This window comes from Rattus norvegicus, chromosome 17 (genome assembly GCF_036323735.1).
Source record: "Rattus norvegicus strain BN/NHsdMcwi chromosome 17, GRCr8, whole genome shotgun sequence".
Taxonomy (NCBI): domain Eukaryota; kingdom Metazoa; phylum Chordata; class Mammalia; order Rodentia; family Muridae; genus Rattus; species Rattus norvegicus.
In genome coordinates, this window is record NC_086035.1 from 80029863 (window position 1) to 80047129 (window position 17267).

At 44.7% G+C, this 17267-nt stretch overlaps 1 protein-coding gene across 4 annotated transcripts in view; it reads right to left on the reverse strand.

Moving 5' to 3' along the window:
* Fam171a1 (family with sequence similarity 171, member A1) overlaps positions 1 to 17267 on the reverse strand; it is a 123754-nt gene that overhangs the window by 96121 nt on the left and 10366 nt on the right. The window contains exon 1 of one of the 4 annotated variants that reach the window (XM_039096413.2): positions 3845 to 16223. The exons of the other annotated variants lie outside the window; for them this stretch is intronic. The gene's annotated coding sequence lies outside the window, so the exon portion shown is untranslated. Of the gene's footprint in view, positions 1 to 3844; positions 16224 to 17267 lie in introns of those variants that run through there. 4 annotated transcript variants of the gene reach the window in all.

Consider the following 17267-nt stretch of genomic DNA (forward strand, 5'->3'; position numbering starts at 1 on the left):
ACATTTTGCTTATCAATTCACTATGTACGCAGTAACCCAACCATGAGGTATCCTGGAAACAGTGCTGGTAAGACGTTCTTGGGCCAGCAGGATGGCTCGGTGGGTAAACGCATTTGCCAAGGTAAATGACTTGAGTTCTAGGCCTCGAACCCACAGTAGAAGAAAAGAAGGTGCTGACAGATGACCTCTACCTGCACAACTGTGGCACGTGAGTCCGGCCATTCACACTCGTACCACACAAACATGCACACACACGATGATAACACACACTTTAGTAGACAGATTCTTTGGTCAGGAGCCTTGTCTGGAGACAGAGTCGCCCCTGCTTGTCTCATGCTTGCTGCACGCGCTCTCTGCATCAGTAACTCAACTGTTGCTGTTTCAGCTACGAATCACCTCACCGACTAAGACCTAGGGAGTCACGGCCTGGAGCTGAGTTCCCTAAACACAGTGGATATAGACATTGTATCTACTATGGCTGGGGAGATGGCTGAGTGGATCAAACACTTGCTCCACTGTCGTGAGGAACAGAGCTGGGGTTCCACACTCACCCCTGCTTTGTCAGCCTGGGTGAGTGCTGTCTCAAGGCCCAGGTCACACTGATGAGGAAGGGTATGTTCTGAGCCGCTAGGAACTTAGGGAAAGATTTTGCTTTGGGAGGAGAGGCAGCAGAGTCCTTCCCTGGCCCCCTCCCTTCCCATCTGCACGCCGCTCGGCCCCAGCTGTGACCCTTTGAACTAGGAAAACATCGTGCTGAGTTTTGGACCGTACAGTGGCCAGCTGAGGCTGGGCAGCAGTGGTGGTCCCCAACTCACGAAACTAAGTGACTCAGAACCGAGGTTGCTTTGTAATGGTTTCCGGGTTACTGCACGGTGCACTCGGGCCTGAGCCTGGCTGGGAAGGGGCTTTTCTCCCATGGTGAGAGTATCTTCATGGTTAGCACTGTTTCCTCCTGTTTGTCTAACAGGTGAATTACCACTAGACCAAGCCTGATACATTTACACATTTCCAGGAAGCCCCCATTTCTCTAGTAGGTAAGAAATAAAATAAATAGGGGAGCCTTCTTCCTACTGCTCACCCAGTTAAGCTAAGTGGTTGATGAGAAATATGGCTGATGACATAGGCAGAACTAGTAGCCTATGCCAAATGCTGAGCTGTTCCTTTGAAACCTCACCACGACTGCAAACTGAGAGCTAAAACTTGTCAGTCCTAGCAACTGGCTTCTTCCAGTAGTAAGCGGTGACAAGAATTAATGCATAAGATACAGGGTTCTCCACTTCTGTTGAATTTTAGACAAATAATTTTAACAGTTTTATTAAATATTTGAGACATATTTAGACTTAAAAAAATGTTCAGGCTGGAATGTAGCTCACTGATAGAGCAGATATTTGGCATGTCCAGGGCCCTAGGTTCCTCTGTACAAAACCTCTTAATTCATTGATTTCCTACAATGAAAACTGAATTATGTGTTCTGTAGTTTATCTGGCAAACCAACTGATAATCAACTCTGAAATAAATCGTCTCGCTTTGAGGCATTGTGTTTTCAGGAGACTTGGTTACTTTCTTCATTTGGGGACAAAGGAAGAACAATATTACAAGATAAAAACATTTGCAGACCTCGAGTCTGCTGCCTAATAAAATGGCCACATATTCAGAGGCACAGGTCCTCTGAGAATACAGAATCCTCCTCTTTCTTTGGGACCTTTCAAAGGACTAGGTTTTGGAAAGGCCCTGAACAAAGGACAGAGCAGAAAGGAGACCTCTGTTGTTGGCCACAGCTGAGTACATCTAGCAAACAAAGGACGGATTCAGCTCTACCTTGTGTCACACCGAATGCTCAAACAAACCCCATGTAGAAGACAGAATGGATGGATGAAATCTGATCGGCCTAATCTTGTAATTATGAACTTCTCTCTCCTCCTTCTTTCTTTTTTGGCTCCTGGTGGAGGTGCTGAAAAGACACAGAAAAGGGGGAGGAGAGAAAGAAAGGAAACTGGCACCATCAGAGCTGCTCTTGGCAAACACACACCACTGAGAGCTAGATGAGGCAGGGGAGGCTCTAGCCTGGGGAGAGACAGATGCACAGCGTGGATGGACAAACAACCACAATGCAGTAGGGGGGGGGGACGTGTCCTGTGACCCTCAGCGCCCGAGGACAAGGCCCAGAACACTGAGCATTCAATATGTGGTTGATTGATACACAGTGGAGGGAGCACACAGCCTGGAGCTGGAGGACCAGAGATGGCTTCCCAAAGGATGACTCCTGATCCTGTGAGGAGAGTGACAAGGGCTCCGTGAAGCCAAACCACACCTGGAAGGAGGGAAGAAAAGCTTGACTAGCCAGTATGCTTGAGCCATATACACACGGAGGACAACAGCAGCCCAGGGAAGTGGCCGTGAGCAAGGCCTGGACCAGGTACAGACGGAGGAGTAGCTGGTCTGGAACCGAAGCCCAAGTAGAGAGAGGAGTTTTTAAGGGGTCAGAGATGGGTGCCTGGTTCATTTTTCCTCTGAAAGGGAAACTGAGGAAAGGAAGGACCAAATGAGACTGAGAAAACATGGAGCCCTGGCTAGAGGAGGGTCGGCCCATCAGAATTGTGAAACAGTGATGTCAGACCGTGAACCCCGGGTTAGAAATGAGGTGTCCTTGGGCTGAGTCACAGGAGAGATGGAGAGTAGACAGCAGGTCTCCTGGTACTGGAATGAGAGAAACAGTGAGTTGAGTGCCATCCAACACAAGTTCTTGGGCAGGAGGGGTCTCAAGACCTGTTTAGAGAAGAGAGGATGCTGCAAGGAGAGGGGCGGACAGTGCCATAGATGGATGAAAGGAACGTCTATGCTAGGACCGACCACTCTGGGTACCCTTTGCGGTTCCCAGTCCCACTGGAGCAGGGATCTGACACAGCAGAGCTGGCTGCAGCCCCGTGATGGGGGTTCTGCCAGTCCTCTGTTCACAGAGGGTGTGGAGTGGAGGTGGGTGGTTCGTGCAGCCAAGGACCAGGGGACCCAAGTGCACTTAATTCACTGACAAGCACACACTGAGAAAAAAGCCTCTAAAAAAGGAAACTGTGTTCATTGGGGTCTCTGTCTTAAAGGTTATTGTAAAGTCTGGAGTAGAGGCTGGGAGCATAGCCAAGAATCTGTAGAGACGTAAGTTATCGAAAGGTCACTGGGCAGTAGTACCTGAACCACTTAGTACCCAGAAACAAAGAGGCAGCACACAGCCAGGGGAAGCTGGTTACTCCAAGATCTTGCCTTCAGTATTAAAAAAAAAATAGGGGACTGAATTGCTGTATCTGTGATTAAGAGTACCTGTTGCCCTTGTATAGGATCCAGGTTCAGTTCCCAGCACCCTCATAGTGGCTCACAACCATCCATCTCTCCAGTTCCAGGGGATCCCACTCCTGACCTCTGAGGGCAGCAGACATGCATGCATGTGCTACCCATATATGCAGGCAAAAACACATGGCACCCATTTTTAAAAAGCAAATAAAACTGAAACCATGTAAGCTGTAGATGCAGCTGGATCTCAAAGAGTGCATCCTAGGGTCGCACAGAGAGAATCATTCCTTCCCCGGGCCCCTCCCCCAAACAGCAGGCACTGGATGACTTTTCCATCCGCACAGAACTAGGAGCAACCAAGGACTGAAAGCGGATTAAAAACACCCGGGCTTTACAACTGCATAGGGTTGCGGTGCACCTCAAACGCGCGAAGGAAGTTCATAAAAGTAGATTAAAGACAACCAAACCGAAGTCTACGGCTTGTAGGAGTCACGGAGTGTTTCAGCCGTGCATATAGTAACTATTTTTATAGTGGGAAGGAAGTCAGCAAGTGAGTACTTACCAAGGGGAAGAAATGCAGGGTCTTCCCGAGGCTCGGGTGAACCCTGGTCCCTTTAGCACTAACTCACACTCCTGTCCTGAATCTGGGCTTTGAAAAATGGAAATGCAGTGTCTTGGGGCGGAGGGCAGAAGGAGTTTGCCTGTTGCCCGTTGCCAGGAGCAGTGTGTCCTGGACCCGCCCCTTCTGTCGCTACACGGTGGAATCTGGTGAGCAAAGCAGCCAGCCCATGGGTTTACGTGGGAATTCATTATTCTCTCAAGGACCCTGTAAGATCCACTGACTCATTTACAAGGTCAGCAGGTGACTGACACACACGTGAAGCACACGCCCCGATACTGTATTTTTACCCTAGAGCTACACATGGGTGAAAGGCAAGGAGGGACAGAAGTTACCCGGAGGTACTTTGAACGTATTTCATGTTCGCTTGTGACTTCTGTTATATTTTAAATGTAGTGTTGTTTCCTTTCTCTTTATCTATTAGCGTGACTTATTTAACTTTAGCTATTTGAGGCACGCACGATCTTGTGTAACCCGGTCCGGCTTCCAACTTTTTACCATTCCCGTGCCAGCTGTGTTGAAAGCCTGAACTACTATGTCCAACTCATAAGGCTTAATTTTTATTTTCTTTGAGGATTTTGTTGTGCTGAGTGTGGTGTATCTGTGCATACATGTTTGTGTGTGGGAGGGTGCGCTGGACAGGTGTGTTGTGTGCATATATGTGGGGGCACTGAACTGGTGTGTGTGCGCGTGTGTGTGTGTGTGTGTGTGTGTGTGCATGTGTGTGCATGTGTGTGTGTGCATGTGTGTGTGCATGTGTACACACATGTGCATGTGGAGATCAGACATTGGTAAAGAACAGCAGTTCTCAACCTTCCTAATGCTGAGGCCATTTCAATTCAGTTTCGCCCGTTGTGGTGACCCACAACCATAAAGTCACTTTGCTGCTACTTCACAACTGTAAGTTTGCTGTTGTTATGAATCATAAAGTAAATATCCGATATGCAGGATATCTGTTATGTGTCCCCAATAGAAGGGTTGTTTGAACCTCCAAGGGGGGTCACAACCAAACCACAGGTTGAGGAGCCCTGGTAGAGAGTGTCTCCCTTGGTCGTTCTCCACCTTATTCTTTGACACAAGTTTCCTCACTGAACCTGGTGCTCACCTTTTAGCCAGGCTGGCTGGAGAGGGGGCTCCAGGGATCTTTCTCCCTTGCTGCCATCAGTACAACAGACACTGCTGTTAAACCTGGTGAATTTTACTTTTAGAAGGTAGTTTGGCTTCCTCTGGAGTTCTGTCCACCATTTGCATAATAGTGAGGGGAGAGGAGGAGAATGTTTCTTTCAGTTTAACATTAGGTATGACCACATTACATTGTTTCCGTTCTAATGACGGTTGCTAACTGATTTGTTAGCAAACCTGGGTTTTCATGGCAGGCCGACAAGTCACTTAGATCATTATCAGGAAAAATGAAACGTAATTAGGCTCCCCATACAGTCACACACGGGAAGACAGGTGTTTTACAACAGGTCTAAGCACGTATTTCCCATCTGGAATGGCAAGCCAGCTAACCGAGTAGTTATCCTCATGCAATAAATGTAAACTTAGAAGGTAGCAACCGTGTGTCTCTCTACACTCCTGATGAATAGGAGGAGGGGCTCCATGAACAACAGTAGAAGCAAGAATAATCACCAGCACTTAGTTACGGGCTCTCCTGTCCTGCAATGCTCTGCTATCCATCTGACTCCCCCAAGCCAAAAGGATGAAAGAAACCCTTAGTTCACTCCTGATCGTCAAGAGGTCATTCCTTACACTGTCCCCTCCGGGGCAGCATCCACAAGGACCCCTGAGGGAGCCTTTCCCCCAGGGAACTGAATCTCTCCTTCACCACCAGGACACTGCATACCAGCCTCTTTGGCACTAACATCTGGGGATGCAGGAAGGTAAACACTGAACACTGGATAACCCTTATATAAATCGGGCCCCAGTAGCTCCATTCAACAATTTCATAGTTTCTAGCGTCTTCTTAAACCTGCTTAGGAAGGGCTGAACTTTCTGTGCCCTTCTGTTAGCTGTGATGTGGACACTTCCCACTGAACTCAACTGTAAAGCCAAGAACAAGAACGAAGAAAGAAACTCGTCTCCAGTCCCTGAGACAACTAATTGCATTCTAAGTCAATGACGTGAGTCTAGCAGAGGCCAGGCTTGGGGGCAGTTACGCTGGAAAGAGCAGGACGCTTTGATGTTAGAATATCTGGTTGAAGATTAATCAACCAGGAAGCAGAAACAGACAAAGAAGATTTATAGCGACTTGAAAGAGGAAGCGCAAGCAGTCATGGCAAAGAGGTCACAGGCTTAGACTCCTACCCACTACCTACTGGGTTGACTAGCAGAGCCAGCAACTGGTTACTTTGCAAAAAAGAAAATGTAAACAAAGTTATATCTCTCTCTCTCTTTCTCTCTCTCTCTCTCTCTCTCTCTCTCTCTCTTTGTGTGTGTGTGTGCACATGTGCACACACGCGCTAGTGTGTCTGTGTCACAGTGTGCATGTGGGCAGAGGACAAACTTGGGTGGCAGTTCCAGCCTTCCTCCTTCATACAAGGTCTATCGATGCTTGCTGTTGTGTGCTCCTGCATGGGCCTTCCGACTCACGGTAGGCATGCTGGGATTACAGAGGTGTGCACTGTGGCCTTTGGCTTTCCGTGCAGGTTCTGGGAATCCGAATTCAGACCTTCATGCCTCTGCTGCAAGCGCTTACTCACTGGGCTCCCCTCCACCCCCACTCAAAGCTATTCTTATTTTGGGTAATACTTCATAGAGGGATAAATGTAGCCATCTTGGCTGCAGGTGGAGGGTGTCAGGATGTCGGGACCCTCTTGTTCCATTCAGACGTACGGCACACAAATGATACTGTAGCCCACGGGAAGGGTATCTTTGTCTCTTTTCTGCACGACTCATGACCTTTGAACCCCTGTTGAAGGTACTGTCTCCAGGCCCCTCTATTTCCGGCTGGCTTTGCTCCATTCCCGCCTGCCAAGGTGACATGCTTGTACTAACAGCGCTTGGCTCCCACTTGAATTCTCTATTATTTTTATTTTTGCTTCTCCCCATGAGAGCTTCAGTTCCTGGAAAGAAGGCACTAGGTATTATTTTTTCATGTCCCCAGTGCTGGGATATGCCGAGTGACTGCCCACACCTGCCCATGAGCCTCTGAGAGGTGCCTGGAAGCAGCAGGAAGTGTTGCCGATGAGCTGTGTGGCTCAGAGCAGGGCTCCTTTGCAGAACCCACCACCCATGTAGAACGTGGAGAGAGAGAATATATGGGGGAACAGGACAAGGGGGACCTATGTAGGGCTGCCACCTCCATCCAGTGCAGCACAAGATTGCAAGTCACACTTTTTTTCTCATTATAAAATGTGTAACATCTCTTGGAATACTTTAGAATGCACAGACTAGGAGGCACAGAACAGATTACAGACGTGGAGAGCCATTAAGGGCCATGGACATTTATAACACGGATACAGACAATTTTCTGGCCAATGAACATAAGTAGATTATTTTGAGTCAGAGTTTCACCCTGTAGACCAGGCTCACATTTGTGACCCTTTTCCCTTGGCTTCCTGGACCCTGAGATTACAAGTGTGCAACGTCTCATCTGGTCCACAGCAGAGACGCCTTGTGGGATGGAATGGTGGATGAGCAAAGAATGCTCAGGAGACACAAGGCGACGAGCAGAAGAATAAAGTTAGAGGTGCCTAGCGACACGTTCTGCCAATGCCTTCTGTTGTGGACTCGAAGGAGTCTGAGATTTCAGATAAGATGTGGTCAGGAAAATTCCCACCCAAAAGAGAGAGTGTGTGTTGGGGGCAGTAAACGAAAAGAACACCTTTTTCTAACGTGTGCACATAAATTAAACCCCAGCTCCAAAACCCTAGCATACGTGAAGTGCTGGTGTAGAAAGCCTACCTTCAGCAGAGAATGCACCATCTAGTACATTTCCACTGACCTGTCTATCAGGAGAAGCATTGTTAAAACAGTATAGGCGGTGGCTGTATTTTTAAAATTAAGAAGGCAAACAAGAGTCAAGATGGTGAAGGAAACTTTGAAACAGTCGTGGGAAAAACATACAATAGAAACCTATTGTCAATGTTCAGTCCAACTAAAACCCCAAGTTCCATGCTGCAAGTCAATTCTACAGGAAAGACAAAGTGTGCATTAAAAGGCCCTCAAACATGGTGACACTTAGAATCCTACCAGCAGGAAGACTAAGGCAGGAGGATCAGGAGTTCAAGGTCAGTCTGGTTGTACAGTGAGACTCTGGACGGGGAAGAGGAGAGAAAGGCCCTAGAATAGTTTGTTTCTCCAAGAGACAAGGGAGCAGAATGGTCACTCTTCATCTCATCTCATTAGCATTCTTCCGATCTACAGTAAAAGAAAACAAATGCGTCCATGAAACCATGCCGGCGTCTGTGCTTTGTGGCAAGCCACTTAGGAAGCAGAACCTTCATTCTGTTGTTGCCATACTGGATCCTCTTGACAAAATGTGGACTGAGGGGCTCCCCGGGCAGGCTTGGGGAGCGAAGTGACTTGCTAAAAGGGCTCTCTGTGCTCTGGCAGATGGGCTGCTAACTTGACCAGCCTGCAGACACGGCGTCCTCCACCCTCACCAGTTGCATGCATTGACTTTTCCATCCCTTAACCATATGCCTTATCACATATGCGAAAACACGGAGAGCAGATGGTAGGTAACCCAGAGCGGAGCTGAACCAGCAGGGCGAAGAGTGGGAAATCCTTTTCCAAGGCGGCGACCAAACGTGTCACCTCCAACCTCTGATTCAACAGGGATGCTTATGAGGCCATGTGACGTTAACCACAAGTAAGGTCTTTCATGCCATTCAGAGAGAGCCAGTGCTGTCGTTTTACATTATAATATTTAGAACAACAGATTCCCTTTTTGTAATGTTGTTTTGTTTATCTAGGTGGAAGTAATAATACAGATTTCCTCCATATCAGTAAAGAATAACCCAGATATCTATATAAGAGAGCAGGAGAGAAGCTGCCTTTGGGTGACCTGGTGGGAGAGTCAGACTAAGGATAAAAAGAGAGAGGAGGAGCTTTAGACTCTACAAAGGAAGTAGATGAAACCTGGGGAACAGAATGAGACAAGAGTGAGAAGAAGCACAGTAGAGAATTGCCCTTAGATCCTCAGCAGGGATTGTGGTGTGTACGTGCGTGCACACATGTAGATATGCATGTGGAAGACAGAAGTAGACACCAAGTACCTTCCTTAGTCGTTCACCATCTTATTTTTAAAAGCAGGGTTTTAAACGTGGAGCTCATTTATTCAGGTAGACCAGTTGGCCAGAAAACTACTGCCTCCACTTCCCTGGTGTTATGACTATAAATGTATGCTGCTACACCTAGCTTTTTACGTGGGTTCTGGGTAATCAAATTCAGCTGTTTGTGCTTACATCTAAAGCATTTTTCTAACTGAGTCATCTTTCCAGATGCCCAAATAGATATGGCCAGAGAAGAATATTTCCACTATGTATTATGGTCAAGATCTTAAAAATACAAAACAAGGAAGTAGTATTCAGAGTTAAAGGGAAAAACTCACTCACAAAGGCAAACCATTCATAATAATATAATATCTCAAAAATATAATCTCTCATCAACAACCTTAAAAGTTAAAAAAAAACCATGGAATGATGTATTTCAAACACCAAAAGTAAATAACTGTCAGCCTAGAACTTTGTATTCAGAGAGTGTCTTTAAAAATTTGTAGGAAGATGGTCCAGTGGGTAAAGGCACTTGCCATAAAGCCTGAAGACCTGAGTTCAATCCCAAGGGAACCACATGGCAGCAAGAGAAAACCATCTCTTGCAAATGCCCTCCAGCTTTCACATGTATGGTGTGTGCATGTGTGTGAGTGTGTATGTATGTATGTATGTATGTATTAAAAATAAATGTAATAAAACTAACAGGGAAATAAAGGTATCTCAAGGAATCACAACTTAATACAATTCGTGACCACTAACCCAGCACTGTAGAGAATCCTTACACATAGAAAAGGAGGAACGTGTCAGCTATCAGAGTGCAGGAAAGCTCAACTTTTAAAAGGGATACATGAACTCAGGAGAACTGGGAATGACTCCATCATGTCCTGCGTAGTGAAGCGGCAAATTCCTGATACTGATCTGGAAGAACAAACACCCCAAGCAATCAGAAAACAACTAATAAAATCACAGGAATCCACAAACAACTCTCAATAATAAACTTAAATGTAGATGACCTCAACTCATCAGCAAAAAGATGCAGACTTCGGTTCCGAGGTGAAAATAACTACAGACTGACGGTCTGAGGGTCAATGGGTAGGAGATAATCTATAAGTGAAGGGAGGCTGAAAACAAGCTGGTGTTGCTGCTATCCTTGTCTGGTAAAGAATTCTCAAAACCGAAATCAGTCAGAAGAGAAAAGGAAATTAACTACATAGCAAGAAGCAGAAACATTCATTTAGAGGGTTTAATAATTACAATATATTATACATTAATTTATATTTATATAAATTACATATATTATAAACGTTATCAAACAAATACTAATGGACATCAGATGCCCAATAGGTTCTAACACAATAATACTGGGTGATGTCAGCACCTTACTACCACCTCCAGAGAGGTCATTGAAACTAAAAATTAACAAAAGAAACCTCAGAGTTAAACCATACCACAGATCAAATGAGCTTAGGATTTCTGTATGGAATATTCTGTCACACAGATACAGAAATTCTTCTCGGGTTCCCATGGGGCATTCCTCAAAATAAACTCATGTTCTAGGCCAGAAACCAAGTCTTACCAAAAAACAAAAGAATCAAAACAATGTTATGTATCTTTAAGAGCAATAAAGCTAAAAAATGGACAGAAACCACACAAACATATGTATACTGAAACATAACAAGCTTAGATGTGAAGTCCTCCCCAGTTCACCCCACCTTTCTTACCCAACCTCCACAGTATCCTTTTTTGATCAATCCTTAAAGACTAATTGGCATTGCCTTGGATGAGTTCTTCCGCGGTGGAGTGGTCAGCTGACCAGAGAAACTCTCTCACGTCTCCCAGCAGCTAACACAAGAGAATGAGAGGTGACATGGGGTGCGCGCGTGGGGGGCGGGGGGTGTATTACAGAGCCAGTGAAACTCAGGCAATCACCATGGAATACTTTGAAGAGTTATATTCCAAAAGTGTAGAATAAACAGACAAAGTCCTAGCCATAGACTACTCACCAAAGTTGGGGGGAAAGGACATACGCAAGTTAAACTTACCCGTCATGATCAGTGAGATTTGAAACATTACTATGAAAACCAGAGGACTGGACAGATTCACTGACGAATTCTAACAGTGTTTTAGAGAAATGCCAAAACCGATCGATGCTCTTTAAACCGACCCATGAAACAGAAACGGAAGGAACACCACTCAGTCCACTGTGTGAAGCTGGATACCAAAGCCAAATAAGGACACAAAAGCAAAACCTATGGATAGACCCATTTCCTTGAGAAATACGGATGGCCAAAATTCTCAATAGAATTCCTGAAAACTGAATTCAGGAATGCATTCAAAAGTTCAGACACCATGACCAAGTTGTTTTGCCAAGTGCAAACCAGAGATGCAAAGTTAATTGAGAAAATAAACAACACCATATATCAATTTAATGACAGAAATCATCTGGCCAATCATAATCTTGGTGGAAAAGGACTTTGTCAAACAAAGTTTCATATCCATTCATGATAAATGTCCTGAAGACACGGGGAGCAGAAGGAACACGAACACACACACACACACACACACACACACACACACACACACACACACACACACACACACAAATAATAAAGGCTATATAATATGATGAACCTGTAGCAAATGTACCTCTAGTCAGCCTAAATGCAGAAATACTGAGTGTATTTCCTCTAAAGGCTAAAATGTGATGACGGCATTGATTCTTTTCCTATTTTCCAATCTAGTGCTCAAAGTCTTAGAGCAAGAGGCAAGGAAGAAAAAAGTAAACAAGAAAAGAAGTAAAATCCTATCTTGGAAATCATGGTCCAATGCTTAAGACTTCAACTACCCCATCAGAAATGATAAATACTTCCAACTAAAAAGTATGATACGAAATTGACAAAAATCAATAATTTTTATATCTCAATAATGAATATGCCAACAAAGTAGTTAATTTACAATAGCCATAAGAATACCGATGAATCCTGTTTAGGGATTGTCAAAAATTAATATTATGTGAAATGCCTATATTACCAAAATTGATCTACATAGCTAATGCAAGCTACTTCAAAACTCCAACATCATTGATCACAAAAATAGTGTAAAAGAATCCCCAAAATTCATATGGAAGCAGAAAAGACCCTGTGCTAAAAGGAGAATGCTTGAGGTGCCACAATACCTGATCCCAAGTTATCTTACAGAGCCACAGTAGTGGTACCAACAGCATGCTAGTGGTAAAAACGCAGACACATAAATAGTGCCCTCACACAGAAGACTCAGAAACAAACCTACATAGATAACTTCTGACAAGGGTGTCAAAAACATGAGGTGGGGAAACTATCTTCTTTAGCAAATGGTCCTGGAGCAACTAATTTCCACACCTAAAGTCAATGAAGCTATTACAGGTCTATATAACTCACCCTGGTCAAAACTCAATTCAACATGGATGAAAGGTCTCTATATTACCAGGACCAAAAACTGTGAAATTACAGGACAACTCGGGACAAACACTCTAGAGATGTGGGTAGAGCCCCGGACTTTGTAAAGAAGACTTTACTAGCACAAGATGATCCTAAGAAGAGACTAATGTGACTGCATGGGGTTTAAGAAGTGTCTATGCAGTAAGGGAAACAGTCACTAGGGGGAAGAGATGGCTACATAATGGGGGGAAACAAACAAACAAACAAACAAACAAAAAACCCTTTGTCAACTACAAGTCAGACAGAGATTTAGCATATCTAAAAAAGTGCAAAGATTAAGCAAATGTTCTGATCAATAAATGAGCTGATGAACTGAGCAGTCAGTCCTCCAAGGGGACATAAAACATCCCCAGTCATCAGAGAGTGTGAGCTGACAGTGTTCTGAGACTCCATTTCACCTCATTCAAGATGGCTGTCATCAAGAAAGCTAATGACAGCAAGTGCTGGTGGGGATGTGGGGAAATGGGAGCCCATAGACATTTCTGGTTTGGATGCAAACTCGTGTAACCGTGATGAAAATCATAGGCAGGCTTCCCAGAAAACTGGACATAGATCTACCACGTGGCCCAGCTATACTACTGTGGGCTATCGACCTGAAGGACTCCACGTCCACACACCACAGAGATTCTTGTGCCGTGTTTGCTGCTGCACAATTCACAATACCGAGGAAATGGAACCATTGTCAGATGAATAGTAAAAAAAGTGTGCTACATATACATAATGGAGTTTTATTCCGAGATGAGGAAAATTCAATCAGGACACCTGCACAAATGTGGGTATCATTATGTCAATTGAGACAAGCAAGACTCAGAAAGATATGTTATGTGAGTTCTCTAGATTTAAAAGTGTGTGTGTGTGTGTGTGTACATATTTCTAAATCTAGGTCCATATTATGAGAACTCATATATGTGTATGTTTATGAATATATACATACAATGTATATATTATATGTGTGTATATATTGTGTGCATTTATATGATGTATATATACACACACATCATGTAAGTGTGTGTGTATGTATGTGTGTGTATTTATATGATGTGTGTGTAGATCATGAAGCTAGAAAGTGATCTAGAGAGGGAGGAAGAGGTCTTAAGCTCAGGACAGAGAAGGGCACCGGAATGAAGTATAAGGGAGACTGGGGGAAGGGAGCCGGCTGGAGTAGGCAACAGGGTAGTGTTGGAGGGGGATGGGTTAGAAGAAAGCGCATGTACAATGACTTCAGATTGATCAGCAGCCTCCAGGGCAGGATTTCCTGCACAGGGAAGGGAGCTGAAGGCCATGCCTCTGGAGCACTGAAGCAGGAAACCGGGCTATGCTTGAACAAGAAACACCTCGGTGCTCGGTTTAATAACAAACAACAGAGGACTATTAACACCACTAACTGTACCTTTCTATGCACTGTGCAAAGAAGCCAGACAAAAGGGCATTGGGCAACAGCCCCACCTGACGAACAGTACACACGGCACTGTGCACCGGGCTCTCTTCTCTACGCAGCTTCTAAAAGTAGGAAGCTCACAAACAGAACAGTTGGGAGAGATCCAACTTAGAAAAAGTCAGCCACAAAGAGAGGGAGGTGAAGCCAGCTTAATCCAAATATGGACGGCTCGTCACATCTGGCCAGGTGTGCTCACCTGAAAGGCCGTGTACATAGCTGGTGACTCAGAACTAATATGATCAACTCTGGTGTCTGTCTTTGTAAAAGCCCCTGGGACAGACACGGTCTTGTGCCATGTGGCTCTGAGGGTCCCCACATCTTCGCCCGACTGGGTGGGGCATGTGTGATCACAACTCTACTGCAGTAACCCATTCACATCACACTGTGCTCCAGGTTCTCCCTCTGCTTTCCCAAGCATCAGTAGGGCTATGCATGCAAGTGGGGAGGGAGCAGCGTTTGAGAAAACACGCCCAGCAGCAGTGTGACTATAAATCTCGGGGAGAGGCCCAGGGAAACGTGAGCCTGTGCTCAAGTTCCTTCTCCAGCACTTCTTGCTCTGGGGGGACACTGTGTAGGATATCAGGTGTGCTCTTAACTTGGGCTCAATGCCAGGCGCTGTCACTGAAACCCTACTTGTGATCTGGAACATACCAGCAGACAAAGCAACCGTCGGCTCCCGGTCCCTCAACCCTGGGTCACCTCTTCTGCCTTCTGCTCTGCATAGACTTAGAACTCCATCATCTTAACTTTTAAAAGCCACTACACTATTTAAAAGACTCGCAGTGCTCATGAAGACCCCAAATGATTGCAAAAAAATCCTTAGGCAACATATCTTGGTTCCTTTTGAGTGGGGAAACTGGCATCCATAGGCGGCATGTGTCTTTAAAGAAAGAAAATGGTGTCGAAACAGCCCCATATTGTCTATGTTCCACTCCCTCTCTATCCCAGATGAGGTCACGCACAGGTGCACGCACACGTGCATGTGCACACATGCTCTTGTGTGCCTATACACAACGGCTTACCTGACTGGTATGTGATAAAGTGATTCCACGTGATCAGACAAGATAGTTTACCTAGATGATTTGATGGTATTGTTGAACTAATTAAATACCAAAGGGGAGAAACATTTACATTCTAATGTCATTGAAAATAAAGGTAAAAGGATTACCTAAGCTCTAGTTTTGGTTTCTACAAATGTTTCAACACATCAAAAACTCAAGCAATATCTGGAAAGTAAAACATATATGCTATATCTATATTTTTTTCATCAAGTACATACATGAAGAAACCTGTCTTTTAAATAGCTAAAATTAAAAGGTTGAAGCATAGCGAATGTTTAGAGAAGGAAACAAGACAACATTCTGCATATTTTTAATGATAAAGTAGATAAAACCAAAATTTAAAAAATTCTAGGACTTTCTTAGGCAACTGAACATTTTCCTCCTCTGTTGAAAAGCAACTCTAGTTTACAAACATCCCTGTGAGTGTGTCTGCACGTGAGTATGTCAGCATGCTTGCATGTGAAGGCCTGGGGACAACTTTGGGTGTCGTCCCAGGAGCATCATCTACTCTCTTTGAATTGGGGTCTCTCCCTGGGCTGAAGCCCACCAGCTGATCGATGCTGGCTGGCCAGTAAGCCCCAGAGAGCATCCTGAATCCACCTCCCCAGCTCTGGCCTTATAATTACATACATTTTCATGTTGATTCTGGGGACCAAACTCTGGTCCTTGGCAAGTACTTTAGCAACTGAGCCATCCTCCCATGACTTCTAAGTATGCCTCAAGAGCAATGAAAACTACATGCACAAAATAACTGCATGAAGTGTTCGTCCAAACCATCTTAACAAAACAGACAAAGCTAGAAGTTACTTGAGGGCTGTCCTAGGTGGGGTTTCTATTGTTGCAAGGAAACACCATGAGCAAAATCCAGTCAGGGAGGAAAGGGTTTATTTGGATTACACTTCTATGTAGTTCATCCCTGAAGGATGTCGGGACAGGAACTCACACAGGGCAAGGTCCTGGAGGCAGGAGCTGATGCAGAGGCCATAGAGGAATGCTGTTACTGGCTTGCTCCCCATGGCTTGCTCAACCTGCTTTCTTATAGAACCCAGGACCACCAGCCCAGGAATGGCACCACCTACCATGGGCTGGTCCCTCCCTCATCAATCATTAATTGAGAAAATGGATGGATCTTAGGGAGGTATTTTCTCAGTTGTTCCCTCCTTTCAGATGACTCTAGCTGGTGTCCGGTTGGCATAAAACTAGCCAGTACAAGTCCCCATCAGGAGAAGAATGGATAAGCAATCTACAACAGTTACAGAATAGAAAGCAATGAGTAGTATCCACTGTGTCCCCGAGTCTGCCCGCAGACTATGCTGCTTTATGACTGGGAGAACCAAGTTTGATTTTGTGCAGTCTCCATCACCATAGTATTTTGCCAAAGTAAATAAGAGTCTCTTAATGGTTTTGGACTTTTATGAAGACAGCAAGAGTATCGCCCGTGTGCCCCTTTTTGACCTATCGAAAGTGACCTTCAACAGACCTCTGCTGAGCAGCTCCTACGAACAAAGCTTGGATCCAGATTTGGAGAAGGGATAAGAAACTCATTTAAATAACTCCCAGAGGCTCTCGAGGGAGGTCTACAGAGCAGGGTGGGATCATGGGTCGGGAGAATCTTCTGGCTTGATTTCAAAGCCCATTAATGTTTGGCAAACTGTTTTCGTAATAAAAGAGAAAAGTGTTTGAGCCCAACTATTGGGAGGTGGGAAGGATGTGGCTCTGTGTAAAAGGTTCAGGTGTGGACGGATCCTTAGAGTTTATGAGATGCCTCTTCTCTACGGCACAAGGAGAAACGTTATTTACCCTCACATATGAAATCCTACTTTTATTGGTGTTTGGGGATACTTGCAAGAGACTTGAACTTTTTCTTTCTAAAACGATCTTTCCTTTTTCTTTTGCTTGTACAGTGATCTAAGAAATTTGCTTTTATAAAAAAATGGAAAAAGAAGCTGTTTTCTAACTTGCTTCACGGAAAAAGTTTTACAAGAAAAAAATGGGAAGAATTTTGCAGGGAGAATTCAGACACACTAGATTCTACCAATAATTCTACCAATTTACTGAATTTGCATTATTACTCATCTATTTATTGGCAGGTTCTTGCCATCCATTAATCATGATTTTTTTACATGTGTTTTAAACATGTGTTTGGTATTAATCGTCTTTCCCCCAAGTACG